At 44.1% G+C, this 27,654-nt stretch overlaps 3 pseudogenes across 3 annotated transcripts in view; 1 reads left to right on the top strand and 2 right to left on the bottom strand.

Moving 5' to 3' along the window:
* LOC132677337 (cationic amino acid transporter 3 pseudogene) overlaps nucleotides 1-17,563 on the bottom strand; it is a 184,994-nt pseudogene extending 167,431 nt beyond the window's left edge. The window contains exon 1 of the transcript XR_013556836.2: nucleotides 17,507-17,563. The product of XR_013556836.2 is annotated as a cationic amino acid transporter 3 pseudogene, transcript variant X5 (transcript). The remainder of the gene's footprint in view (nucleotides 1-17,506) is intronic.
* The window catches only part of LOC132677836 (cationic amino acid transporter 3 pseudogene), a 125,199-nt pseudogene extending 107,603 nt beyond the window's left edge, over nucleotides 1-17,596 (bottom strand). Inside the window, exon 1 of one of the 2 annotated variants that reach the window (XR_013556826.2) lies at nucleotides 11,929-12,410. The product of XR_013556826.2 is annotated as a cationic amino acid transporter 3 pseudogene, transcript variant X7 (transcript). Of the gene's footprint in view, nucleotides 1-11,928; nucleotides 12,411-17,506 lie in introns of those variants that run through there. The other variant, XR_013556814.2, reaches the window with a different exon arrangement.
* LOC132695383 (myc-associated zinc finger protein pseudogene) lies at nucleotides 9,683-12,425 on the top strand (annotated as a pseudogene).
* Nucleotides 17,597-27,654: the final 10,058 nt, after the last annotated feature.

The raw sequence follows: 27,654 nt of genomic DNA on the forward strand, positions 1-27,654 counted from the left end.
TTAATTTTTTCCTACTATATTCTTTACTTTTGTGTATATTTTTTCAAATTCTACTTTACCCCCATCATCTCCTTTTAGTCGACTTCAGTGTATTCATTTTTTCAATTCTCAAACGATTTCCTTTTTTTTTCTTCCTTCCCACTTTTTTCTCTAATCTGTCAAACCACTTTCAACTCCCAGGCCAAAACAAACTTAGGATCTAGCATCATCTATTCGATTTGTGTGTGTGTGTGTGTGTGTGTGTGTGTGTGTCTTTAATTTTTAATATTAATATTTTTTAATTTTAATTTTTTTGATTACAGTTTTTCCACCTCATTAATTCCTTTTCTCCCCTCAAAATGACAAAATGAAGGAATTCACCCCAAAAGTGAGAGCAAGAAGAAATGAGTCAGGGATTTAACCAACAAGGATACAAGCAAGATGTCTGAACCAGAATTTAGAATCACGATAATAAGAATACTAGCTGGGGTCGAAAATAGATTAGAATTCCTTTCTGCAGAGATAAAAGAAGTAAAGAATAGCCAGAATGAAATTTAAAATGCTATAACTGAGCTACAATCATGGATGGATCCAGTGATGGCAAGATTGGATGAGGCAGAACAGAGAATCAGTGATATAGAGGACAAACTTATAGAGAATAATGAAGCAGAAAAAAAGAGGGAGATTAAGGCAAAAGAGCATGATTTAAGAATTAAAGAAATCAGTGACTCATTGAAAAGGAACAACATCAGAATCATAGGGGTCCCAGAAGAGGAAGAGACAGAAATAGGGGCAGAAGGGTTATGGGACCAAATCATAGCAGAAAACTTTCCTAACCTGGGGAAAGGCACAGACATCAAAATCCAGAAAGCACAGAGGACCCCTGTTAGACTCAACAAAAACCGACCATCAACAAGGCCTATCATAGTCAAATTCACAAAATACTCAGGCAAGGAGAAAATCATGAAAGCAGCAAGGGAAAAAAGTCCCTAACCTACAAGGGAAGGCAGATCAGGTTTTCAGCAGACCTATCCACAGAAACTTGGCAGGCCAGAAAGGAGTGGCAGGATATATTCAATGTGCTGAATCAGAAAAATATGCAGCCGATAATTCTTTATCCAGCAAGGCTGTCATTCAAAATAGAAGAAGAGATAAAAATTTTCCCGGACAAATACAAATTAAAAGAGTTTGTGACCACTAAACCAGTCCTGCAAGAAATTTTAAGGGGGACTCTCTGAGGGGAGAAAAGATGAGAAAAATATGTCTTTTTTTCCTCATCTATTCTCCCCTCAGAGAGTCCCCCTTACACTCAAGCTTGTAGAGTTTGAGTGTCTGGTGGTGTTCTCTGGTCAGCCACTCAAACTCTACAAGCATGATAATGGCAATAAATTCATATCATTCAGTACTCACTCTATACATCAATGGACTCAATGCTCCGATCAAAAGACATAGGGTAACAGAATGGATGAGAAAGCAAGATCCATCTATATGCTGTTTACAAGAGACCCACTTTAGACCTAAAGACACCTTCAGATTGAAAATAAGGGGATGGAGAACCATCAATCATGCTAATGGTCAACAAAAGAAAGCCTGAGTAGCCATACTTATATCAGACAATCTAGAATTTAAAATAAAGTCTGTATCAAGAGATGCAGAAGGGCATTATATCATAATCAAGGCGTCGATCCACCAAGAACACCTAACAATGATAAACATTTATGTGCCAAATGTGAAAGCACCCAAATATATAGATCAATCACAAACATATAGAAACTCATCGATAGTAATACCATAATAGTAGGAGACTTCAACACCCCACTCACAGTAATGGACAGATCATCTAATCAAAATGTCAACAAGGAAACAATGGCTTTGAATGACACACTGGACCAAATGAACTTAACCAATATATTCAGAACATTTCATATTAAAGCAGCATTCTTCTCCAGTCCACATGGAACATTCTCCATAATAGACCACATACTGGGAAACAAATCAGCCCTAAGTAAGTACAAAAAGATCGAGATCATACTGTGCATATTTTCTTTTTTTTTTAATTTTTTTTAATCTTTATTTATTTTTGAAAGAGAGAGTGAGAGCAGAGGAGGAACAGAGAGAGAGGGAGACACAGAATCTGAAGCAGGCTCCAGGCTCTGAGCTGTCAGCACAGAGCCCAATGTGGGGCTCGAACCCATGATTACAGCAAGGGCATGTCAAAATCCCAAATGGCCTCCTACTTGATGAAAGAGGAAAGTAGTAAGGACCTCATTTTCCAGTGTTGGCAAGACTAGTGAGTATCTTCTGTGCACCATGGGTCAGCCTAAGAAGATTGCATGGGGAGGGGGTTACCCCTTCTTGGCATTGTGTATAACTGTTTCCCAGGAAAATATCAGCTCAATCTACATCTTCAGCTTGGACCTTAGTCTTTAAATAGAGCCTCTTTTAAACTGTCCTTCCATGCCACCACCACCCCACCCCGCACCAAAAATACAAAACAAACTCCACCACACCTTGAACAAGTAAATCCAGTTTGCCCAACTAGAGAAATCCAGGTAATAATTTGCTACAGATATTAGTACAGATCTAGATACTAAATAATAACAATAATAATAATAATAATAATAATGATAATAAATTCTCAGTCTTGGTATGTGCAGGAAAGGAAAGAAAAACATGGAAAACTTGAAAGACTCCATCAAAAAGCTGCTAGAACTGATACATGAATTCAACAAAGTTGCAGGATACACAATCAATGTATGGAAATTGGTTGCATTTCTATACACCAATTATGAAGCAACAGAAAGAGAAATCAAGAAATCAATCCCATTTGCAATTGCACCAAGAACCATAAAATGCCTAATAAACCTAACCAAAGATGCAAAAGATATGTATGCTGAAAACTATAGAAAACTTATGAAGGAAATTGAAGAAACAAAAATGAAAAAACATTCCATGCTCATGGATTGGAAGAATAAATATTGTTAAAATGTCAATACTACTAAGCAATCTACACATTCAACGCAATTCCAATCAAAATTGCACCAGCATTCTTCTCAAAGCTAAAACAAACAATCCTAAAATTTGTATGCAACCACAAAAGACCCTGAATAGCCAAATAATGTTGTAAAAGAAAACCAAAGGGGGAGGCATCACAATCCCAGACTTTAGCCTCTACTACAAAGCTGTAATCATCAAGACAGTATGTTATTGGCACAAAAACAGACACACAGACCAATGGAATAGAATAGAGAACCCAGAATTGGACCCAAAAATGTATGGCCAACTAATCTTTGACAAAGCAGGAAAGAGTATCCAATGGAAAAAAAGACAGCCTCTTTAGCAAATGGTGCTGAGAGACTGGACAGCAGCATGCAGAAGAATGTAACTGGACTACTTTCTTACACTATACACAAAAATAAATTCAAAATGGATGAAAGACCTAAATGTGAGACAGGAAACCATCAAAATCCTGGAGGAGAAAACAGGCAACAACCTCTTTGACCTCAGCCACAGCAAATTCTTGCTTGGCACATCTCCAAAGGCAAGGGAAACTAAAACAAAAATGAACTATTGGGACCTCATCAAGATAAAAAGCTTCTGCACAGCAAAGAAAACAATCAATAAAACTAAAAGGCAAACAACGAGATGGGAAAAGATATTCTCAAGTGACATATCAGATAAAGGGTTAATACCCAAAATCTATAAAGAATTACCAAACTCAACACCCAAAAAACAAATAATTCAGTGAAGAAATTGGTAGAAGACATGAATAGATACTTTTCCAAAGAAGACATCCAGATGGCCAACAGACACATGAAAAGATACTCAGCACTACTCATCATCAGGGAAAAACAAATGAAAACCACAATGAGATACCACCTCACACCAGTCAGAGAGGCTAAAATTAACAACTCAGGAAACAACAGATGCTGGCGAGGATTTGGAGAAATGGGAACCCTCTCTCACTGTTGGTGGGAATGCAAACTGGTGCACCCACTCTGGAAAGCAGTGTAGAAGTTCCTCAAAAAATTAAAAATAGAACTACCCTATGACCCAGCAGTAGCACTACTAGGAATTTATCCAAAGATACAGGAGTGCTTATTCATAGGGGCACATGTACCCCAATGTTTACACCAGCACTTTCAACAATAGCCAAATGGGAGGAGCCTAAATGTCCATCAACTGATGAATGGATAAAGAAGATTTGGTTTATATACACTATTGAATACTACTTGGCAGTGAGAAACAATGAAATCCTGCCATTGGTGGCCATGTGGATGGAACTGGAGGATATTATGCTAATTGAAATAAGTCGGTCAGAGAAAGATATCATATGTTTTCACTCATATGTGGAACTTAAGAAACTTAACAGAAGATCATGGGGGAAGGGCAGGGGAAAAAAATAATTACCCACAGAGAGGGAGGGAGGCAAATCATAAGAGACTCTAAATACAGAGAACAAACTGAGGGTTGATGGGAGGGGGTGGGTGGCAGGAGAGAGAGGAAAATGGGTGATGGGCATTGAGGGGGGCACTTGTTGGGATGAGCACTGGGCGTTGTATGTAAGCGATGAATCATGGGAATCTACCCCCAAAACCAAAAGCACACTGTATATACTGTATGTTAACTAAGTTGACAATAAATTGTATTTAAATAAACAAACAAGCAAACAAACATTAAAAAAAAAAAAGGATAGGAAAGAAGAGAGAAACCATTGCAGTAGTAATAAATGTGTGACTTCTCCCCTGGGGAAAGAGAAGAAAGGTCAGATAGTTTCCCTGATGGTTGGAAAGAAATCTGAAGTAACCAAATTCAGCTCATACTAGAAAACAAATATCCAAACTTATCTCCCAGGAGTCTTCTGAGAACAACCTCACCAAATGGATCATTTACCAGGCATCCTCCTACCTGTGGTCTTACTTTGTACTGTATTCTATTTACATGTGACCTGGAAGAAGCCTTTGTTTCCCTTTCTAAAAATAAAAACAAACAAACAAACAAAAAAACTATTCAGGGTAAAACCTGCTTCATGTTCTCTCAGTGAGGCTAGAAACTCGAATTCTGCAAGTAAATATTTCTAGGTGCAACCAAGACTTGAACTTGAAGGCATGGCAGGTCCCAAACTGTCTGCTCATTAGGCCAAGAGGAAACACAGCCACATCATCCAACTCACCTACCTAACCAACAACCCCCAGCACTGCACCTCTCACATCCCATCTCAGCCTGGAAAAGGCTGAATTCCACATTAATGAAACACATTCATATACAGGCTAACACAAGCTAGATCAACTATATGTAGACAAAATCCATCCACACAAATGTAGAGCAGAATCTATGTATATGTAGAACAAAATATTTTTGCTTCCTTCCAAAAAAAACCTATTGGATGCCTGCTATGTGCACACACCACACAAGTATCATTGCGCCATTATGTGGGTAAACAATCCAATAGCCAGAGCTTCTCCTGAGGCTGTAGACTCCATATTATCTAGAATGATTCTAGGATGGTTTTGAACAAGGTGGCCTTTCTTAGTCCCTCTGGGATAACTGCAAAGAAGACAGAACTAAATGCTACATTCCTCATTCATGATATGACACAAGCTTAGTTTCAGTCAGAATCCAGTTTTGGAAATTCTAAACATTTCTATCACATCAAAACAAGATGATTAACTTGAGAAATCAGAAAAGCCTCATATTCTTTTTCTAGAGGTCTTCAGAAAATAGATGAACACCAGGAAGAATCAGAATTAGATTTTCCAAACGGGAATTGGAAACAGAGCTGGGAAAAGCCTGGAAGGGTGTGCCAATAAGAGATAAGAAAGTGATGTGATACACTGATTTCAACAGTGAAAATCAACTTTTTCTCTACTTCCCTGTGTGAATCTCTATTCCCCATTTCTCAACCCCCAACCATGTCAACATAGAACACCTAATAAAAGTCATCAGAAGAAAGCAGCAGAAGGAAACCCATCTGCCAGTCCACCTTAGTTTATCTGTTCTCGGCCTTTTGGCTAAGATCAAGTGCAGTCCACCTTAGTTTCCATACTATGATTATAATGTAGGATGGGCTTTGTTCTACAATGAGCACTGATCCAAACTCATTTTCAAGAAGCCTTGCTAAACGGCTTTGGTTTTTTCCTCCAAATCCTTCCTTTCCTTCTCAGCAGAATCTAGAAATCCATCCGGTGGTCCCACCGAACACTGTATCCTGTCTCCATTTTTATTTTATTTAATGTTTATTTATTTATTTTGAGAGAGTAATAGAGAGAGCCAGCAGGGGAGAGGCAGACAGAAGAGACACAATGCCAAGCAGACTCTGCTGTCAGCACAGAGTCCAATGAGGGGTTCAAACCCACATACTGTCAGATCATGACCTGAGCTGAAATCAAAAGTTGGGCACTTAACCACTGAGCCACCCAGGCAACCCCACCTGTTTCCATTTTTAGACAAGCAATTGTGACTGGTCAGAATCCATGGCTTCTTTTTCCATGTACTTCCTCCCAATATACAGCCTCAATAATACACCGCACACAAGGTGGCTTGGGAAGGGCCAACTATCTGCTTATCTTACTTCATATCTTTAAATATGTCCTTCTGTCTTCCCATGTGATTATTTTCTCTGTCCTCTCTCACCAGTGTTTGGTTCCTCTCAGAGTCAGGTATCTCTTCCACATCCTCACCATCTCCCTTGGAAAGTTCATTTGTTTTGTTTTGTTTTGTTTTGTTTTGTGGTAGGAAAGACACCAGATCAACAAAGCCATATGAAAGTTGTGTCAGGACTCAAAGTCCTGAGTTCTTACCCAAATATTGATTGATATGACTTCACCAAGACCTATCTGCCTCACCCCAGAGCAGGCAGCATATCACAACAAAGAACCTCTGACATCACATTCAAGGACACTCTTTGTCCCTCTTCCCTAGTTCTTTCTTATTCCCACTCTGCTTTGTCCTTTCTGTGACAATAAAAGAAAAAAGGGATGAAGATAAAACAAAAGAATATAATCCAAAAATCATATTTATCAATTTGGAATATACTTGGTGAAAGAAATTGCCCTTTCCACAAGATTTTGCTTAAACTAAAGTTAAAATGAATCTGTCTTCTGGAAGCACATAATACCTATCAACTGGAAATGGAGAGACGTTGCCCCAGAACTGCTTGAGGGAACAAGAAAGATAATGTAGAAATACACATTTGCCACACACAATCAATAAAGTAGGTGTCTTGCATGGATAAGTGTTGTCTGGGCTTCTGGTGTTGTGGCACTGCCCACTGTGTAGATGGTTGTAGGGAGTGGGGGAGTGGGAAGGACAATTTAAACTCCAAGGGCCTTCGAAATTAAAGAGTGGCAAAGAGTTTTAATAAAATAAGTTGAAGAGTTTTGCCATAACAGCAAACTGCCTCTTGAAGACCCAGGAAGCCAGTCCTATTTCAAGCTTCTCCTCCAAGCCTTTTTTGGTCAATGAATATGCCTATCATGTACATAAAACTGATAGATTCCAAGAGAATGAACAAAGCCATCAAGTTTCAAGGTTTATTTAGCACTGGCTGATTTAAAATATACTTGGGACCTCAGACAAAAATTTCCTTAAGTGTTTTAAAGACCACTGGGTAGCTACACCCCAGGAGAACTTGGTAATCTTTCCTCCTACAGCTTTTCCTGGTCTGTAATCAATCCCCACCACAGCTTTTTTTTTTTTTTTTTTTTTTTTTTAATTTTTTTTTCAACGTTTTTTATTTATTTTTGGGACAGAGAGAGACAGAGCATGAACGGGGGAGGGGCAGAGAGAGAGGGAGACACAGAATCGGAAACAGGCTCCAGGCTCCGAGCCATCAGCCCAGAGCCTGACGCGGGGCTCGAACTCACAGACCGCGAGATCGTGACCTGGCTGAAGTCGGACGCTTAACCGACTGCGCCACCCAGGCGCCCCAGCTTTTTAAAATTAGAAAAGGAAAGCAGGGAGATACCCTCAGCAGCTATAAATATAGATATCTAGGTCTTTGAGCATGGAGGAAGAAGCCCATCAAATCATCATGGTTATAGTGGACCACTAGAATTTATCAAACTGGACCTGCTGTTCTGCAAAGTCCACACAAACCAATGTCCTCCCTAAGAAGATATGATACAGAGTCTTTCAGAATCTCTAATGAGAAAGTGTGGCAAAACATGAAGGAGGCAGCAGAGCCAGGTGGAAGATTCTTCATTCAAAGAATAGGTCTAAGCATATGATGTGCTGGGGCCTGTGGGAAAGACAGATTTAAAAAGCAAATTTTGCACCAGGGCAGAAAAGAAGGCCAGGGAGGAGGGCAGGGCAAAGAGTTGGGAAGGACTCTGGGGGAGAAGTGCCAAGGAATAACCTCCCCTAATTCATATTTTCCTTAGCAGAGCAGAGAACCTTTCTGGTCTGGAGAACAGAGTGTAGGCCTCCAAACCATTCTGACCCAGCAAACCTCTCTGCCCTTCTGAAACTCACAAGGCCTCTGGCCTACCCGCCCCAATCCACAGACCTCTGGCACCATGAAATACCTTCTGCTCAAACCTCACATGGCTTGAAAGCCAGAAGCACTCCAAGCCCAGCCTTCATCGTCTCTAACTCTGTCTCTGTTTTCTGACCAACTCTATAAACAGGAGAAATCACTTATCCATGGGCTTTTCCCATCTCAGAGGAGAAAGACCTGAAAAGGAAGTACAAGTCAAACCCAGGAGAGGGAAGGAGCTTGGCCAAGCAGTCAGGACTTGGAGTGGAGCTTAGAAGGGGCCCTGGGAAGGGCACTTGGGTGGCTCAGTCAGTTAAGTGTCCAACTTCAGCTCAGGTCATGATCTCATGGTTCATGGGTTCAAGCCCCACGTCAGGCTCTGTGCTGACAGCTCAGAGCCTGCAGCCTGCTTTGGATTCTGTGTCTTCCTCTCTCTCTGTTCCTCCCCCGCCTATGCTCTGTCTCTAAAAAATAAATAAACATTAAAAAAACTTTTTTTTTAAAGAAGGGGCCCTAGGAGGCAGGACCCTTAGGAGGTGGGGCCATCATGAGGCTGAGGTGTCTGGAAGCAGGGCTTATGGGAAGAGTGGGAAAGGGTGAAGGAAGTGGATTAGGCAGAATCCTGGAGGAAAGCTGGAGCTGGGCAATGGAAGACTAGTAGGGCCCTGTCTGGGTGAGGAGGTGGACTGAATGCTTAAATGGAATTTTGTTGAAGGCTTTGTGGCAGCAAGATGTGAACTTAGAGGTAAACAAGCTTTCCAGGGTCTTAAGTATGGAGGAGGTCCTGGTTTTCAGGAGAAGAGCATGGGGAGCCAGGTGGAGCCCAGCCTGTAGTGATTTGGAGGCCAGTCCCAGATCCAGTTAAATAGCCCACTCAGCTGCCCTTTCATCAAGGATAGAAGCACCTCCTGCCCACAACCTCTTCCAGAATCTCCTTTTAGTTTCCTCTACCAGCATCATCCATCACCGCCCCCTCATTCCTGTTTCCCTTCACTACAGAAATAAAACTAAAAGGGAACTCACTAAAGCTTCACCACAAGGTATTTCCTGATAGTCACTCAATGTCCATTGCATATTCTAACTGAATACCCATTGAGCATTGTGCTGAGGAAGTAAAAAAAAAGATATAGTCCCTGCCTAGAGAGTTTTATTCTCTAGACATTCAACACATAAAGCTTCCAAGACCCTGGAACAGTGACCAAAGGAAGGTACCTCCTCCTTCCCAGAATGTTAACCTTCAAAGAGAAGCAAGACCTCTCAGATATGCAGAAGGTGGGGCCCACTCAGAGACTGAGGACAATTCATGGGCCCAAGAAACCATCAGTGTCAAGGAAAAGGGGCATCACTGCCATCTCTTGATAGTGCTGAGATTCCTGTAGACCCTACATTAGGTTCCTTAAAGACTGGGGTGGAGGTGGAGGGAGGGAAGAGAAGGGTAGTGGCAGATACTTAATAGGGAGAGTCTATACTAACTATACTCACACAGAACACTGAACTCTGAGCAGAAAGAATTGCTCCAGATGTCAGGAAGAACCTCTAAAGAAGGAAAACCTAAAAATCACATTGACCTTGCCCTAACACTTCTCCAGTAGGCATGGACCAAGGGCACTAATTGAGCACCTCTTTTGCTCCAGGTGCTATGCTGGGTGGTGGATGAGTGGCCCAGAAAGGACTACAGAGCCAAAATTCCTATAGGCAAAGGAGGCAGGCAGGAATTGGAAAGATGGCTGTCAGGACAGAACTGTAGGGTAGGGACATCTGGGGGTTTCATATGCATCTGTTCCAACAGTCCTAGGCTCTCTTCCCTTGCCTCAAGCTGAGATTTTTCCCAGATGTTCATCTGCTTGAGGGAAAGAAAGGCAGGTGCGGGGGAGAGTCCGTCTATCCTTGTATCGGGTCCCAGGAACAATCCTTCCCCTTTCTCCCTGTGCTATTCACTACCTGCTAGATAGAGGGTGGGGGGCTGGGGAAATACCAGCTCAGGTAATGAAAAACCTGGCCCAGGTGTCCTCCTTTCCTACCTCCCATAGGCCAGCAGGGATCCTGAAACAGCCTGGGGGACTTAAGGCCATGCTTTGACCCAGCTTGACAAGCCAGGGTTGGCATCCAGGGCCTAGACCCTGTAGGGCTTGCACCCCTGGAACCCACTGAGCCCCATGGAGCCCCTCAGTGGCTGAGGCCATGTTCCCTGTATTCCCTAGCATGCTGCTCACCCCTGCTTCCCTGGTAGGGCCTGGACTTCCCTGGTGGGCGGCCTCATGATCTCCTTCCACCCACTAAAGGGTCTTGCCCAGAATACCCTGCAACTTAGGACTGAGCTCTAGTCGCCCTTCTTTGCCTCTCAGAGCTGCTACCAGAGTCCATTCCAGGGCACAACAAGGGCTGCAGCCAGGCCACAGCCCACAGGCCAAACCCCTCCAAGTGGACGTGCTCTGGCTTCCTGCTGTTGCCCAAGATTCTGCCCCCACCACTACTACCCTTGCTGCTGAGCCCTAGTTTAACCACCATTTCCATATTGGACACAGAGGCTCCAACCCCGCCGCCCCAACCAGGATCTCTACCCACTACCCAGGCCACAGTCTTGTCTCTGCCGCCACCATTGCCACAGCCAAACCACTGCTTTCATAGCCCCTACCTGGATGATTGCTGTAGCCCGGGTCACACCTGCCTGGGAAGAGACAAAGAGCAAGGGGCCCTACATGTGTGCCCTTGTGCCAAGGAGTTCTGGAGGGGTACAACCTCAAGGCACAAGATCATCCACATGGGAGTCAAGACAGGCCAGGTCACCTCAGGTACTATGGAGATACCCACTGATATGGAAAACAAAGGCAGAAGAAAATGACTGATAAAATTAAATTTCCTTATAACCTGCAGCCCGTTGGCAAATACTTGAGGCAGACAGAGTGTAACATTTCTCCAGGAACTCCCTACTGTCTTAATGTTAATGCTTTGCTAAGGGAAAAGGAACTTTAGCTTGACAATAGCTAGGCCTCCAGTATCCTGTGAGTCTTCTTTAGCATATCAAATTTCCTTTGGAAACTTCCTTGACTTTACTTCCCCCAACTCCCAAGTATATAATCAGTCTCTCCTCATGTTTCCAGGGCAGCTCTTTCTGTCCTAGGGTCCTGTCCCTGTGCTTTAATAATATCACCTCTTTTGCACCAAAGATGTCTCAAAAATCTTTCTTGGCCGTGATCTCCAGACTCCCAATATTCCAAAACCCTATCACCCACCATGGTCCCCTAGCCTCCTGAGCATCCCTAGCTGAGCAGAGCTGGTGGGGGAGGGGGAGATGTGGAGGCTGGAGGCAGAGAAGCCACAGGAGCCTCAGGAGCCACAGGAGCCAAGGGTGACCAGGACTGCCTCTGGAAAGTGCATCCAGGAGAAGCACGCCTGTGATTTTCTTTGCAAGACCCCTGCGACGTCTCCCACCTGAGCATAGACTAGCTGTGGCTTCAGACGAGGAGGCTTACCCATGTCCAAGTGCCAACAGCGCTGCAAGTGCAAGGACCACAGGAGCTACCATGTGCACACAAGCTACAGGACAGGACGGCAGAATGCACAAGCCCTGTAGCTTGTGGAGGGAGAGCTTCTTCCACTGTGGGAAAGCTTCTTCCTCAGGATCATCTCAACAGTCATGTCCCACAAGTGCCTTCCACAGACAACCCTTCACATGTGGCCCACGTGAGGCAGCTTTTGCCCAAAGGATCCACTGCGGACGCACACAGTGCCACTGGAGAAGAAGGTGCCATGTCGTGCGTGGTAAGATGTTGAGCTCAGCTTCTATTTCGGCCCAAGGTGCACTGCCAGGACTCTCACCATGTCTGTGAGGTATGCAACCACGGTACTGGTGAGGTCTGTCCTAGGGCAGCAGTGAGGATGGTGGTGGCACACCTCTCCCCAGCTGGGGGCTCCCTCTCAGGCCAAGAGGACGCCCTTGCTCTCAGAACTTCCTTCCCAGCCCTGGTGAGCTACCATTTGGAGGCAGGGATAGGAAAGTGAAGGAAAGTCCCTTGGAATCATCTCCTCCTCCCCTCTCTCTTCCCACAGCCTCCTCTTCCTCCACCAACCAAAGAGACTCCAGAAGGAAAGGAGAAAGAGATCTTCCTTAGGGGAATTTTCCTAGGTTTTTGTCTCTCCTGCTCCTCTCTCCTCCCTATCATACCTGACCCCACACACACCTGCCCCCTCAGTTGTGTTGAAGTCCCCAGGACAGTAGGCAGGGGTGGTGGAGGACAGGAGTGACCACTGTCCTCACTCCCCTCCTCCCCATACCTTCCCCCTGCTCTGCCCTTTGAGGGATGTGTGACCTTCTCCTTGATGGTCCCTACTCTTCCCCTTCTACTCCCACTACTGTGTGCTGCCTCTTCCTGGGGAGTTAGTACTTATATTTTTCAGGGGGAGGGAAGAGAGGAAGGAGGAGAATCAAGGTTCTGTCCCAGAGACAGGAAAATGTGAGACTGGAAAAGGGGCAAAAGCAGGGAATGCAAAGGTAGTACCTTCATAAGATGGGGTTGTTTGGGTCAGGACCTAAACATCATTATACTAGAATAACTATCAGGGTAAATAAAGTCAGAGGGAGCAAAAGAAGGAGCACTAGGGCCAGAGGCAGGACAAGATACAGAATTGTAGGCTACAGAGTAAACTGGGAAAGACCCAGGAACTATAGATGCTTCCTGGAAGTAGAGGGATACAACTACAGACTCCCCATCCCTCATGCTCCCCAGCTCCAGCCATGGCCCTTTCTTCTCATACCCCTCCCACAGGACAGAAGCTGTGGCCCTGCCATGTCATTGTGTTATTGTGTACCCTGCATATTCCCCACCTTTCACTCCCTCCTTTTGTACAGAGCCTATTACAACATTTTAAGTTAAAAAAAAAAAGAAGAAGAAAGGAAAATAAGTGACCAAGACTGTGAGGGTTAGGGGAATCAGAGGATACAGAGTTAGGGGACATACATCTCTCCTGGAGGAGGGGACAGAGTGTGGAGACCTGGAAGGTGGAGCCCATCCAGGTGATTTCACATGAAGTGTCTGAAACTTGAGGGGTGGGAGAAGGGAAGAGGTGAGGAGGCAGAGGCGGAGTCAGAGGCAGGGGAAGAGACTGGAAGAGACAGAGATAAGAGAAGCAAGGAAGAGAGATGGAAGGGAGGACAAGAGAAGGAACAGGGATGGAGAGGCAGCAAAAGGAGACATATGGGAGGAGATGTGTGAGGAGAAATTAAAAGGCACACAGGATGAAACTCACAAAGATGTGATGGGAAAAGAGACCCTCAGAGACTGAGGGAGGAAAGTAGGGAGGGAGACAGCCAGAAGGAAGAGCTGAGGGTGGACTCAGGGCCAGAAAATCAGAGACAACAAAGTACTTGCAGTCAGAGAGACAAACAGACCCACAGACAGACAGATCTGCTTGACAGAGATGAAGGTGAAGGAGGTAAAGACAGGGGAGCGGGGGGGGGGGGGGGGGGGGAGGGGGGAGGAAGAGAGAGAGAAGGAGGTAAGTGTGGAGCAGGAGAGGGTTCCAGGTCAGGGAGAAGGATATACATTTAGGATCTTCTTCCATCTCACCTGGTCCCTGCTGAGCCCAGTCTCCTCTCAGGTGCTACCAGGTGGTGGATGTGCCCAGAAAGTACATCTTCTTTCCATGAAGCTATTGCCATAGCTGCCCCATGCTCTTTCTTAGTGCAAACCCCAGATCCCAGAGACCCTACATGGATATGAATACTGCCTCTCTTCCCCTTTCTCCCAAAATCCTGCATTCAAAAGACACCTGAGCTCAGGCCTACATATTTCAGAGTTAATGCAGCCAATCATAACCAGAGGAAAGGGGATTTGAGGCCAAGGAGAAGCAGAAACAGAGGCTGGTGGGCAAGGGAAGCTGATAAGCTCTGGGGAAAGTGCTGGGGACCGACTGGTTAGGGATCACATGGAGAAGAGGGAGGAGAGGGTAAGGACAGGGACTATGTCTGCATTGAGAGCTAAACAAGCAACATGCAAAGAATAAGCAAAATAACATACTAGTGACTGTCCATTAATTTGGGATCAAGCATGCAGACACCTTCTTTTCAGTCACAATGAAGCCTCCAAGCAGCTCTTCACTATAGGGCCTCCACAAATATACATATGAAATTCCCAAAAGAAGAAACAAGGCAGAAATAGAGACACTGAGGGGCACCTGGGTGGCTCAGTTGGTTAAGCATCCAACTTCGGCTCAGGTCATGATCTTGCAGTTTGTGAGTTTGAGCCCCGAGTCAGGCTCTGTGCTGACAGCTTGCTCAGAGCCTTGAGGCTGCTCTGGATTCTGTCTCCCTTTCTCTCTTCCCCTCCCCTGTTCATACTCTGTGTCTGTCTCTTTCCAAAATAAATAAACATTAAAAAAATTTTTTTAAAGAAATAGAGACACTGAGGCCAGTGTACATGCTTGAATCTAGGTTTTCAGGGAACAGTAAAGAAGCAACCAGCTAAGTATGTGAAGACAGTATTTTTCCCAGACTTTCCTGGGGCTCTGCAAAGACTAGCTCCCCCAGCTCCTCTCAGGGCCAGGGGAGACCCTAAGAACCTTAACTCAAGCAATCTAAAGGGGAGTTGTTCTCTCAGTCTTGTTCCCCGCCAGCCACATTTGAAAGTCCCCATAGACCAGAAGTCTGGTTATAGCTAAAGCCCAATGAGTCTCCTAAGCAGCAGGAGGGAAGGTAGAGAGGGAACCTTCTAGAAAAGTCCTGCAGAGTTGACCAGGGAGAAAACCCAGCAGGTCCATCCCACTCACATGGATGCTTAGCTTGATAAAGAAGTTTGATAAAGTTCGGGATGTTCAGGGCTTCCATGTAATTAAATCATGAACTGCATACTTACATTTCTTCTCCAACTCCTACCCTTTATCCATCTCTCCCCCATGGACACACATCTTTTATGAAGCACACTGAATCCGATCCTAGAAATCATTACAACTGTACACAGTTCTTTTGAATAAATTTCATTTATGCAAAAAAATTCATCCTCTATAACAAGCTACAGAGCAGGTATCAGTGCTACTATTTTATAGATGATGAAACTAAGACACAGAGAGGTTAAGTAACTTGCCTCAAGTCACAGAGCTGGTAAGGGAGGAGCAAAGAATCAAATGACTGCACTGTGGTGCCCCCTCCTGCAGGTTCTGCCCTGGGAAGCAGCCAGGCTTGGGGCCTGTTGTGTGAGGGAGAAGTTACTCCCCAGAGGGCAAAAGACCTGCCTCCTGCGGCCCTTCTCAGCATGTTCTGACCAGGAGAGCATTGTCAAGTTTAGGCCTTATCTGGGAAGTGGGGAAGTCACACCTTACCCTCTGAAGATGAAAGTCTAAACCAGATCATTGATCGAAGATCTGTGAGCTTTAAAACATAGAATTCAAGCCATGGAAATGGTGGGTGAAGGGGATAGTCAAGTTAACGTTGCCAAAGCCTTCAGTCTTCCCATTACCTTCCCCACACCTATCCCTGTCTCCCTCTCCCTCTTTTGGTCTCCTGACCCCACGGGCCTCTTCCCCACCTGTCTAGGCCCTGGCAGCTGTCTCCCCACCAGCCATGGATCACTAGCCTATGCAGTCCAGGCTCAGTCATCCTCACAGCATATGAAGTCACCTCAGGGCACAGAGTCAGCCTTCTTGTCCACCCAGGCCAGGGTCACTGTGGAGCTTCAACCATGGCACATTTTGCATTGCTGCCCCCAAATGTCCAGCACCACTGCCACGCCATCACATCCCACCCTTGGAGAGGTAGCTCTCCAGGTCATTTCAGCCCAAGTTCCCTGACCCTCTCTCGGGCAGTCACAGCTTCCTCCATACTTCTGCCTCCCTAACACACATTTCCCAACATGCACACATGCACACCTACACAATTCTGCCTCAGTAGGCAATCAGATTTCCTACTCCAACATTATGCACTTACTGAGAGCTCTGACTTATCTGACTCTCTCCTCTCCATTTTCCTGCTCCTTGCTAACTAAATGAGTATCGTTCTACTTATCTCCTAGGGCACCTTCTAGACTTCTGGGCTTTCCTCCATCTTCCCTCCTTTGCATCATCCATCATCTAAGTCATGGAGCCTGTCCAGTTGCCCTTGACCAACTCATCTCACAAAAATTTGAAAGAAAGCACCCAGAATGCTGTACCTCCCTGTGTTAGGTCTCAGCCTCATCTCACCAGCTGCCAGGAGCTCTTGCAGGACAGGGCCCCTGCTCCTTCCTCTGGGTCTCCCCTGTGTGCCCAGCACACATAGAGGGTAGAGTGTGTGACTCACTGATTCTGCTCCCTTGGAGAAAGAGGGAACTAAGAAACCCAAGCAGGGTCATCATCTGAGCCTACACTGGCCTGAGAGGTGTAGTGTCAGGGAAGCAGACAACTGGAGGGAATCCATCTCTAGTGGGGCAGTGCTTTCCTTTAGAGATCCCAGGGCACCTGTGTGTGTGTACATGCACACACACACATGCGCATACACACCTGACATCCACAGATGGGAGAAGAGAATGTGTACGTGAAACTCTAGGAGTCCAAGTCCTATATGGAGGTGAGAGTGTTTCAGGAGCTGGACTCCCAGACCCTCTGCAGCCCCAGAAGACACAGGCCCATGACTGCAGGGACAGAGGGCAGCCAGTCCTGCCACCGCACGATGAATGCAGGCTGGAATTCGGGCAACCTCCATTCTCCTAGGTTTGAGTTTGCTCTATTCAGGGTACAATTCACATTGTTTCCTGTGTTCTGTGTTTCAGTCCCATTCTCATCCTCCCTCCTTGTCCACACTCACAAGCATTTCCTGTGTTCAGAGCTTAGAGCACTTATTAGGCTGAATCATATGAAATTCCTGATATTCAATTGGTTTTGGCTTATACTATCTATTACTTTGGTTCTTCTCTTTTCTAAGCATTTTTCTGGACTCCAGCCTAAGGAGACAGGGAAGCAGATTGAGGAAGGGCAAATAAAAGCTATTATGCATTGACAGCGTACTATGTGCCCTTACCACAGTGCTAATTCTTACTACAGTCCCATGAATTATTCCCTGCAGCCCCTGCAATTATTTCTTACCGTTTACACGTGAGTGAGTCCAGGTGAAGAGGCTACATGGAAAGGAACAGGGCTGGGATTCCAGCTCAGCCCAAGACCTCCTGCTTCACCACTGCCCCACACAACCAGGAGAGTCCTGGCAGAGACTGGGAGCCAGAGGCAATGGCTGCAGCTTCACAACAGGAAGGGGGAGAAGGAAACAGGCCAAACTGGAACTCTGGAGGGGCCAGATAGGCCCCCATGGAAGGGGGTTGGAAGCTCAGCAACCACACCCAAAACCCACCTACAGAAGGGTCAGTCTGAAAAATAACCCAGGCAGAAACAGACAGAAGGCCTAGACAGGAAATGGGAGGTGGCAGCTGCCTGGGACAGAGCAAGGGAGGGCAGAAGGAAGAAATGCAGTGGGAGGCCTGTGTAGACAGAGCAGAAATGCTATGATGCTGAGGAACAGGGCTATAGGTCCAAGGCATCAGGGAGGGAGCAATAGCGGTTACATGGGGAGGAAAGATAAAGTCCAGGCAAAAGGACAAAAAGCAGGAAGGAGGTAGATACCCTGTGGAACAGATGTGGGATTGAGGCAAATAGAGGAACCCAGGGTTAGAGGCAGTGCTCAGTGAGGGAGTAAGAGTCAGCCTCAAAGAGGGCAGGGGTGGGTGGACAGGGTGGTGGGATTGGGGAAGGATTGAAGCAGGGACAACACACACACACACACACACACACACACACACACACACACACTCACAGGCCCTTCCAAGGCAAAAGGAGCAATTGTCTGGTCATTTGCTCCAAGGTCCCAGTAAGCATACCCACCCCACCACCCCAAATCCTAGCAGGATTTTGGAAGTGATGAAGGCAGGACCACAGGGATTGGAGAAGGGGAGGTGAGAAGGATGTCATGAGCCATTGTGTATGTGTCCTTCTGTGCCTGGTAGTGCTGTGCCCTATCAGGCACCCACATCCCTGGCTCTTTCACTTCACTATATAAACAGGGTTATTTGCTTAATCTCTCTAAGCCTCAGTTTCCTCATCTACAAGGAACCTTACCTGACTTCCCTTACTGGATTAACATAAGAATTTGATAAGATACAAACAAACTATCATGCACTTCTGGTGGAAGTGTAACTGGGACCACCATCCTGAAGCACAGTCTTAGTGGAATTAAGAATGCACACACCCTCTCAGCCCACAATCCCTCTCTGAGGTAAACACCCCAAGGAAACTCTCTCCTTAGTCCATAAGGAGGCCCATATGAGTATGTTCATTACAGGACTGTTTGTGGTGGGAGGAAGTTGGAAGCTAGGCCAGTGTCTGTTACTAGAGGCATATATAAGTAAAATGTGTTGTATGTACACACTGAAATATTACACAGCAGCCAGAAATAATACAGCAGATTTATAGAAAGCAACTTGGGTAGATCTCACAAACAATATTAGGGAGGAAAAACAAAAGCAAGATGAGGGGTATAACACAATGCTATTTATGTACATTTTTAAAACAGCCAAAATATGCTGCATATTTGTCAAGGCTACACACATATATGTTAAAAATGTCATGTCATTCCTCTGCTCAAAACCTTCCACTGGTTTCCTTTTTTAAATTAATTAATATTTTTTAACTTACATTCTAGTTAGCATACAGTGCAACAGTGATTTCAGAAGTAGATTCCTTAATGCCCCTTACCCATTTAACCCTTTCCCCCTCCCACAACCCCTCCAGCAACCCTCTGTTTGTTCTCCATATTTAAGAGTTCTTATGTTTTTTCCCCCTCCCTGTTTTTATATTATTTTTCCTTCCCTTACCTTATGTTCAACTGTTCTGTGTCATAAAGTCCTCATATGAGTGAAGTCATATGATATTTGTCTTTCTCTGTCTAATTTTGCTTAGCTTAATACCCTCTAGTTTCATCCACATAGTTGCAAGTGGCAAGATTTCATTATTTTTGATTGCCAAGTAATACTCCATTGTACATATATATACCACATCTTCTTTATCCATTCATACATCAATGGACATTTGGGTTCTTTCCATACTTTGGCTATTGTTGATAGTGCTGCTATAAACATTGGGGTGCATATGTCCCTTTGAAACAGCATACCTGTATCCCTTGGATAAATACCTAGTAGTGCAATTGCTGGATCTCTTTTGCACTGCTGGTGGAAATCCACTGGTTTCCTTTTGATTCAGAGTAGAAGCCAAAGTTCGCATTTACAATGGCCTACAAAGTCCTACAGTATTGGTCACTGACCCAGCTACCTCTCAGCCTCTGTTTCTCTGTCTTCCCCCTCATCATTCTCTAGCCACTGGTCTCCTAACCATTCTGACTTCCTAAAATACCAGGCAAGACTCTACCTCAGGGTCTTTGTACTTGCTGTCCCCTATAACTGCACCACCTTTACCCCAGATAACCCAGTAGTTGCTCCCTTCCCCACATTTGGTGTAATAGCACGTTAATAGCAAGACCTACCTTATTCACCCCATATAGATCTGCAGTCTGCTCCTAATCACCCACAACATAACTTATACCCATGCCCCTTTTTTTATCCCTATCATGACTATGTCTGCTTTCAAACCACAGGTCATCCCACCTCCTATTTCCAGGAACTTTGCTTCAGGTTTTCTAAAGATGTAAACACAGACATTCAGCTCCTATTACCAACCTTGCTTCTGTTAAACCTCATTGCTTTTTTATAAAATTAGTTGCACAAATGACCAGTTTTTCACAATCTCAACTCTTGATTCCTTAATTAACGTAATTTTCCATTCTCCTCTTTCTGGGATGGCTCAAACAGAGAGTTCCACTTAGAAGCAAATTAAATGGCTTCTCTTAGTACCTTCCATGAGGGTGTTCTAGGAGAGGAGAGGTGGTTAGGTGTGTGGTGTACATACAAGGGAGGCTGTATATTAGGCTAGAAAGTAAGAAACAGGAAGGGATTGCATTGTGGTCATTGTTTCTCTTTCTATGCAAACCTCTTCTGCTTGTAGCAGATTTATAGGGACTCCTCCAAGTAGCCCAGCATCTTAGCCATAAACTTCCCAGAAATAAAAGTCATTGATGTTCCCTTGAGAGGCAACAAAAAATAAATATCAGGGTTTGGTACAAACACACCAACTATGGCTGAGAGTGGAAGGCAGCCAGTTCCTGATAATTCATTGAACTCCTTTCTGATTTGTATACACGCACACACATACACACACACACACACACACACACACACACACACACACACACATCATACACAGGAGTCTATCAAATATGCTTATGTTTATAGACCACTGAGATAAATGTACCTCAGTCCTTGGTGCATATTTCCATCCAAATTCAAGCACATATGTCCAGAGAGTAGGACATATATGACTTTCAATGTTGTGCTTTGTGAATGTATATACCCATCGTCTCCCCCTTTCCAAAGTCCTGACTGCAGGGTGGGGCCCAGTGAGGGGGAATGAGAGAATGTCTGAGTAGAAGTTTGCATGTGTCACTAAGTGTTTCTCCAACTACACTCCACAAAACAAATAGAATTTTTTTTTTTATTTTTCAGTATTTGGAATTATCCACTATCTTTCAATTACCTCTATGCCATCAAGTTTCAGTGCTCATTTATCCCTTACTGAGTGCTCAATACAGAATATAGCTCAGGGATTAAAGGCACCAGCTTTGCTTAAACTTGGGACAAATCCTACCTTCACTATTCACTTTACACAAATGACTTAACCTCAATGAGCCTTAGTTTCAATTTTTGTAAAATGAGTATAACACTACTCAACTCATACAATTCTGTATTAAATAGGTGATTATGGGGGTTCATTTGGTTGAGCATCTGACTTCAGCAAAGGTCATGATCTCACAATGTTTGGGTTCAAGCCCCGCGTCAGGCTCTGTACTGACAGCTCAGAGCCTTGAGTCTGCTTTGGATTCTGTGTCTCTATCTCTCTCTGCCTGTTTCTTGCTTGCTCTTGCTCGCTCTCTCTCACTCTCTCTCTCTGTAAAATAAATAAACATTGGGGGAGGAGCCAAGATGGCAGAACCGCATGGAAGTTTTTTTGTGTCTCGCATCCATGAAATTCTGCCAAATCAACACTAAACCATCCTGCACGTCTAGAAAACTGATCTGAGGAATAACACAACAATCTGCACAACCAGAACCACAGAATTCAGCAGGTACACAGCGCAGAGAGGTGAACTGGGGGAGAGAAGCCGCCATGGGCAGGGAGCTGTTTTTGCTGTCAGCGAGAAGACAGTGTGGGGTGGGGGGGATACAGGAAAAGCACCCCCCCTACAAGCAGCTGGAGAGAGAGTGGAAAGGTGGAAACAGCCACAGGGACTGAGCAAAAAAGGGAGAAAGGAGAATGGAGAGGGTTTAAATTCCATTAAGACTCTATAAACAGGGGCAGCACAGAGTTTGAAACTCTGCAGCTTGATACCTGGTGGTGCTCTGGTGAGAAGGGCAAATCCCCAGGAGCAGAGTGAAGTCCAGGGTCTTCGGGCCACAAAGGGAGAGTAGGTTCCCCTGCTAGGAGGACATCTGGTAGAGTCTGTGACACCCCACAGGCAAAGGCCCCAGAAGATCCAGGAGAGAAACCACATTCGCTGGTGAAGCCAGCATCACAGTCCCGGACTTCAAGCTATACTGCAAAACTGTAATCATCAAGACAGTATGGTACTGGCACAAGAACAGACACTCAGATCAATGGAACAGAATAGAGAACCCAGAAATGGACCCACAAACATATGGCCAACTAATCTTTGGCAAAGCAGGAAAGAATATCCAATGGAATAAAGATAGTCTCTTCAGCAAGTGGTGCTGGGAAACCTGGACAGTGACATGCAGAAGAATGAACCTGGACCAGTTTCTTACACCATACACAAAAATAAAATCAAAATGGGTGAAAGACCTCGATGTAAGACAGGAAGCCATCAAAATCCTTGAAGAGAAAGCAGGCAAAAACCTCTTCGATCTTGCCTGCAGCAACTTCTCACTCAACACACCTCTGGAGGCAAGGGAAACAAAAGCAAAAATGAACTATTGGGACCTCATCAAAATAAAAAGCTTCTGCACAGCGAAGGAAACAATCAGCAAAACTAAAAGGCAACCAACAGAATGGGAGAAGATATTTGCAAATGACATATTAGATAAAGGGTTAGTATCCAAAATCTACAAAGAACTTATCCAACTCAACACCCAAAAAACAAATAATCCAGGGAAGACATGGGCAAAAGACATGAATAGATACTTCTCCAAAGAAGACATCCAGATGGCCAACTGACACATGAAAAAATACTCAATATCACTCATCATCAGGAAATACAAATCAAAACCACAATGAGATACCACCTAACACCTGTCAGAATGGCTAAGCTTAACAACTCAGGCAACAACAGATGTTAGCAAGGATGCAGAGAGAGGGGATCTCTTTTGCACTGCTGGTGAGAATGCAAACTGATGCAGCCACTCTGGAAAACAGTATGGAGGTTCCTCAAAAAATTAAAAATAGTACTACCCTATGACCTAGCAATTGCACTATTAGGTATTTATCCAAGGGATATAGGTGTGCTGTTTCAAAGAGACACATGTGCCCCAATGTTTATAGCAGCACTATCAACAATAGCCAAAGTATGGAAAGAGCCCAAATGTCCATCGATGGATGAATGGATAAAGAAGAGGTGAGATACACATACACACACACACACACACACACACACACACACACACACACACACTGGAGTATTACTTGGCAATCAAAAAGAATGAAATCTTGCCATTTGCAACTATGTGGATGGAACTAGAGGGTATTATGCTAAGCAAAATTAGTCAGAGAAAGACAAATATCATATGACTTCAGTCATATTAGCACTTTAAGACACAGAACAGATGAACACAAGAGAAGGGAAGCAAAAATAATATAAAAACAGAGAAGCAGAAAAACATAAGAGACTCTTAAATATGAAGAACAAAGAGAAGGTTACTGGAGAGGGTGTGGGAGGGGGATGGGCTAAATGGGTAAGGGGAATTAAGGAATCTACTCCTGAAATCAGTGTTGCACTATGTACTAACTGATATATAAATTGAAAATATAAAGTAAATAATAAATAAAGAATTAAACAAACATTAAAAAATTGGTGATTACGACAAGTGTTTGGAACAAAATATAGGGTATAGTAGTCAGTAAATGGTAGCTATTATTATCATCATCATTTGGGGGATATTGGAGATGTAAAGAAGTAATACATAAAAGAGGTGTTATTTTCCCTTAGGAGGTTTTCAAATCTCATCAATGATACAAGATAAATACATGGAGAGAGGCACAACATGAAAACCTGAAACTGTTATTTGAGCCCTAACATGCATTTATTCTCCATAATCCAAGCCCTTTTTAAAAATTCTACCAGATTTAAAGCCTCTAATAAGATTTTCTCCTGTCATTCATCATCCCCATGAATCGCCACCTCATATACCCATCACATCCACACCAATCTTCCATTTCAAGAAGTTAACTGGAGAGTTTCTGGAACAAAAAACATTTTGATAGTTCATTTTGTAAATTTCCTTGTTTCTGGGCAGGAGCCCATCTGAGGCATTCCGAACCCAAGTAAGACAACCATCCTCATGGCCAGAGGGCCTGCACCCTCCCATCTCCTCTAGTCATCCTCAAATCTCAGAAAATTCTACCTCATGCTCAATATCAATCATTTTTACTTTAATATTGGCCTCTCTTTATCACCTATTCTGATTGAAGATGAAGTACACGAACCCTCAAACGCTGAAGAAAATTCTTCAATGCCCACCTGGTAACATTGTTTTATTGCCAATGCTCCAAGGTCCCTGGAAATATAGGTCTCTTTTATTTTAATATTGACCTATTAAAAATCACCAAAAGTTCCCTTAAAAAGCATTAATTTGGTCCTTACCAGGGTATATATAACTCCTTATGCAATCGTCTGGTCTCTCCTTAAAGGTTTTGATAGATGAAAGTATCCCTAATTTCTAGGACAGATAGTTAAGAACTCCTATTTCATCCCCCAACCTCTATAGTTTCCTCATTTAGTATCATCATGTTATTACTCATTTGATTAAGAGACAGTACAACCCTGAGGAGGGGCATGACTACTATGACCTCCCCAGTCCCTTTCAGGCCATCACATGAAGTAGGGGAAACAATTGGCAGCAGTCCTGACTCACACAATGCTTGCCCCGGGGGAGCCCCCAAGGACCAGGCAGACTCCAGCGTGGCCACAGCAGGCACTTTCCCAAAGTGGGTGGAGTGCGAAGCTTGGGAACAGGAGGGCAGCCAGGACACATATTTCTCTGTCTTTCCCAAATTCAATTTCCCCAGCCTAAGACCCTCCTCTTGTCCTCCCTGTTCCAAAGTTTTCAGACCTTCAATAGTGCTCATCTGAGGCCAGACACCTATCATCCTTGATCTAAAGTCAGTGCTTCTCAAACCTGATCATACAGATCACTTGGGAGCCTGTTAAAAATTCAGATTCTGAATCAGTAGGTCTTGGTTTGGGTCTAAGATTCTGCATTTCTTTTCTTTCTTTCTTTCTTTCTTTTTTTTTTTTTTTTTAATACAGGATTCGCACTCAACGCAGAGCCCAATACAGGGCTTGACCTCACAACCCTGAAATCAAAACCTGAGCTAAGAACAAGAGTAAGATGCTTAACTCACTCAGCCACCCAGGTGCCCCTAAGACTCTGCATTTCTAACAAGCTCCCAGGTGACACCCATGGTGCTGGTCCACGGACCACACTTTGAAGAGCAAGGATGTAGATGACTGGAGCAGGTGCTACAACTGTCTCCCAGGAAGAGTCTATCTGTCCACATCCTTCTGTCTTTCCTCCTTCTGTCACATCCTCCAGATGGCAATGAGAATCGTATTCCATTCCTTCCTGATTCAGGAATCTCACTCCATGACACAATCTACAATACAAATCTGGCTCACAAATTCCCTTCAAGTGTGAAAACACACATCCCTCACAATATTCTCATTCTTTCATGACTGTTAGAGGTCTGTGTAGCCCAGATTACTGTCTCATTTCTTTTCCAACTCACCTGTCCCTCTTTTATTTACCAAAGTATCTCTTGATCAATGCCTCTTTCTCAGTTTCTACTCATACCTTCCTTCCAAAGGAATGATGTCTCAATCCCTGTCCAGTTACTAATTCCTCCTACTTCAGTCTGTGTCTCTCCCCATTTGGACTATACGTTCTCTCTCCCAAAAGAATCTTAGATGCTCTCACAAGGTTTTTGCACCAGGCTCTCAAAAAAGCATCTAAAGGAGTAAGTATATGGGTAATCCTGCCTCTAGCAGGCTTCCCTGGAATCACCTACTACCTGTTGGGAAGATGAGAAATTCCACAAGTAAAAAAGTAGCTTCCAACCCCTCCCTCCCAGGGCAGATCCATACATAAATACAATAGAAAACCACTGGCCCTCTATACCAACCATAAAACTCTGACTGCCTCAAGAAAGATGCCTGTTGTGCCCAAGTTGGAATCAGTCTCATCTTCAGGGATTCCATGGAGCCAGCTGGTTGGGCCTTCTATAAATTTGCTACTTCACTCCCCTCCCCACAGCCCATGGGAATAGATGCAATGGGACCAAAGGAGGTCATGTCAGGCATTTTCCTGCCCAGGGCTGTATTTTCCCTGTTGCTATTTGAATGAACACTGTTCTTACTGTTGGGTCTAGAGGAAGGAGAGAACCTACTCCTTGCCCTGAACAAGACTCCACTCTGATGGAACAGGACAGTCACCAGAACTCAGGCATAACCACACTAAGGCAAAAGTAGAAGTGCCTGGGTACAGTTCTAGATTCTGGGTACAGATCCAGATACAGTTCTAGATATAGTTTGAATGGAGAGAATGCTGTTTGTCAATTCTTGCAGAAGAATTCTCACAGAAGATAGTTAAAGGAATAACACAGTGCTAGCCTGAAAGGTAGAAGAATTTCTGTACCAAAGAAATGTGGAAGGTTCAATTCAATTTAACATAAATTTGTTAAATGCTCATAATGTGCCTGGTCCCAGCTGGATGCTCTGGGGCGGTGAACAAGATACACTCCTTACCTATGATCTACAATCAAGAACAAAATGAAGAAAATAAAGACACTCAGATAACTTTGGTATCTTAATTTTTTTTTAATTTCAGCTTTATTGAGGTATAACTGATATATAAAATTGTAAAATATTTAAAGTGTACATTGTGGTATTTTTATGGACATATTCATTGTGAAATGATTCACTATGATTTCCCCACTGTGAAAGGATTAACATGGTACTTTAAGTGTTTCATTAAATGAAGGTAAGTATTCAAAGGTCACCTTTTGCTTCCCTCACTTCATCTTTACATACTGAAGGACACCAGTTGGCACTTTGGTTTTCTATTTGAGGTCCCTGGAGCAGCAGCAGCAGCATTTAGGAGCTTGTTAGAAGTACAAGTTCTGGGTCCCACCCAAGCCTACTGAATTCCAAAATCTGGGGTGGGACCCAGCAGTGCTTTCACGGGCCCTCCAGGTGAGGTGACATACACTAAAATTTGAGCACCGCTGAGCAGAGTACTATTCCTGGCCTCTATCCACCCACCCTTCTCACTGTGACTTGATTAGTGAGTTGAAGAGACAGCACTGAGTATGCCCAGCTCAGCCCCAGTTTTTGTTGGTTTTCTTTCTGTATCCAGAACCAACCTGCCCAGAACACATGCATTCCAACCTGCTCATACAGGAGAAAATCTAATAAAATCAGACTCTCTCTAGTGGTGGAGGGTGGGGGATGTTCAGCGCAACTTGCAATGAGGATTAAATCGAATTTAATGATGCAGGATTGGCAACCCAATTAGGCTGCAGATCTACAGCTGATGGTTTAATCATCTCTATGTCTTGATTATCAATTGGTTCCAAACATAGGTAGGGGAAATTGGGGTGTTACTTATTGTACCTCTACAGCTCCAACAATGGGTTGTAGTAAAAAGTGGGTTCAGATCACATGCAGTAGAGAGACATATTTAAGATAATAACAGGGCATAAGAACCAGAGGAAATCCTAGAATCTTTTAAGTAAAAAGAACGTTAGAAAGTATTGGTTCTGACCTCTCATGTTACAGATAAATAAGCATAGCATTTAAGGCACTGACTGGCTTGCTCAAGGTCACATTGCCAATTAGTGGTAGAAAC

Source organism: Panthera onca, chromosome B4 (genome assembly GCF_046562875.1).
Source record: "Panthera onca isolate mPanOnc1 chromosome B4, mPanOnc1 haplotype 2, whole genome shotgun sequence".
NCBI classification, from domain to species: Eukaryota; Metazoa; Chordata; class Mammalia; order Carnivora; family Felidae; genus Panthera; species Panthera onca.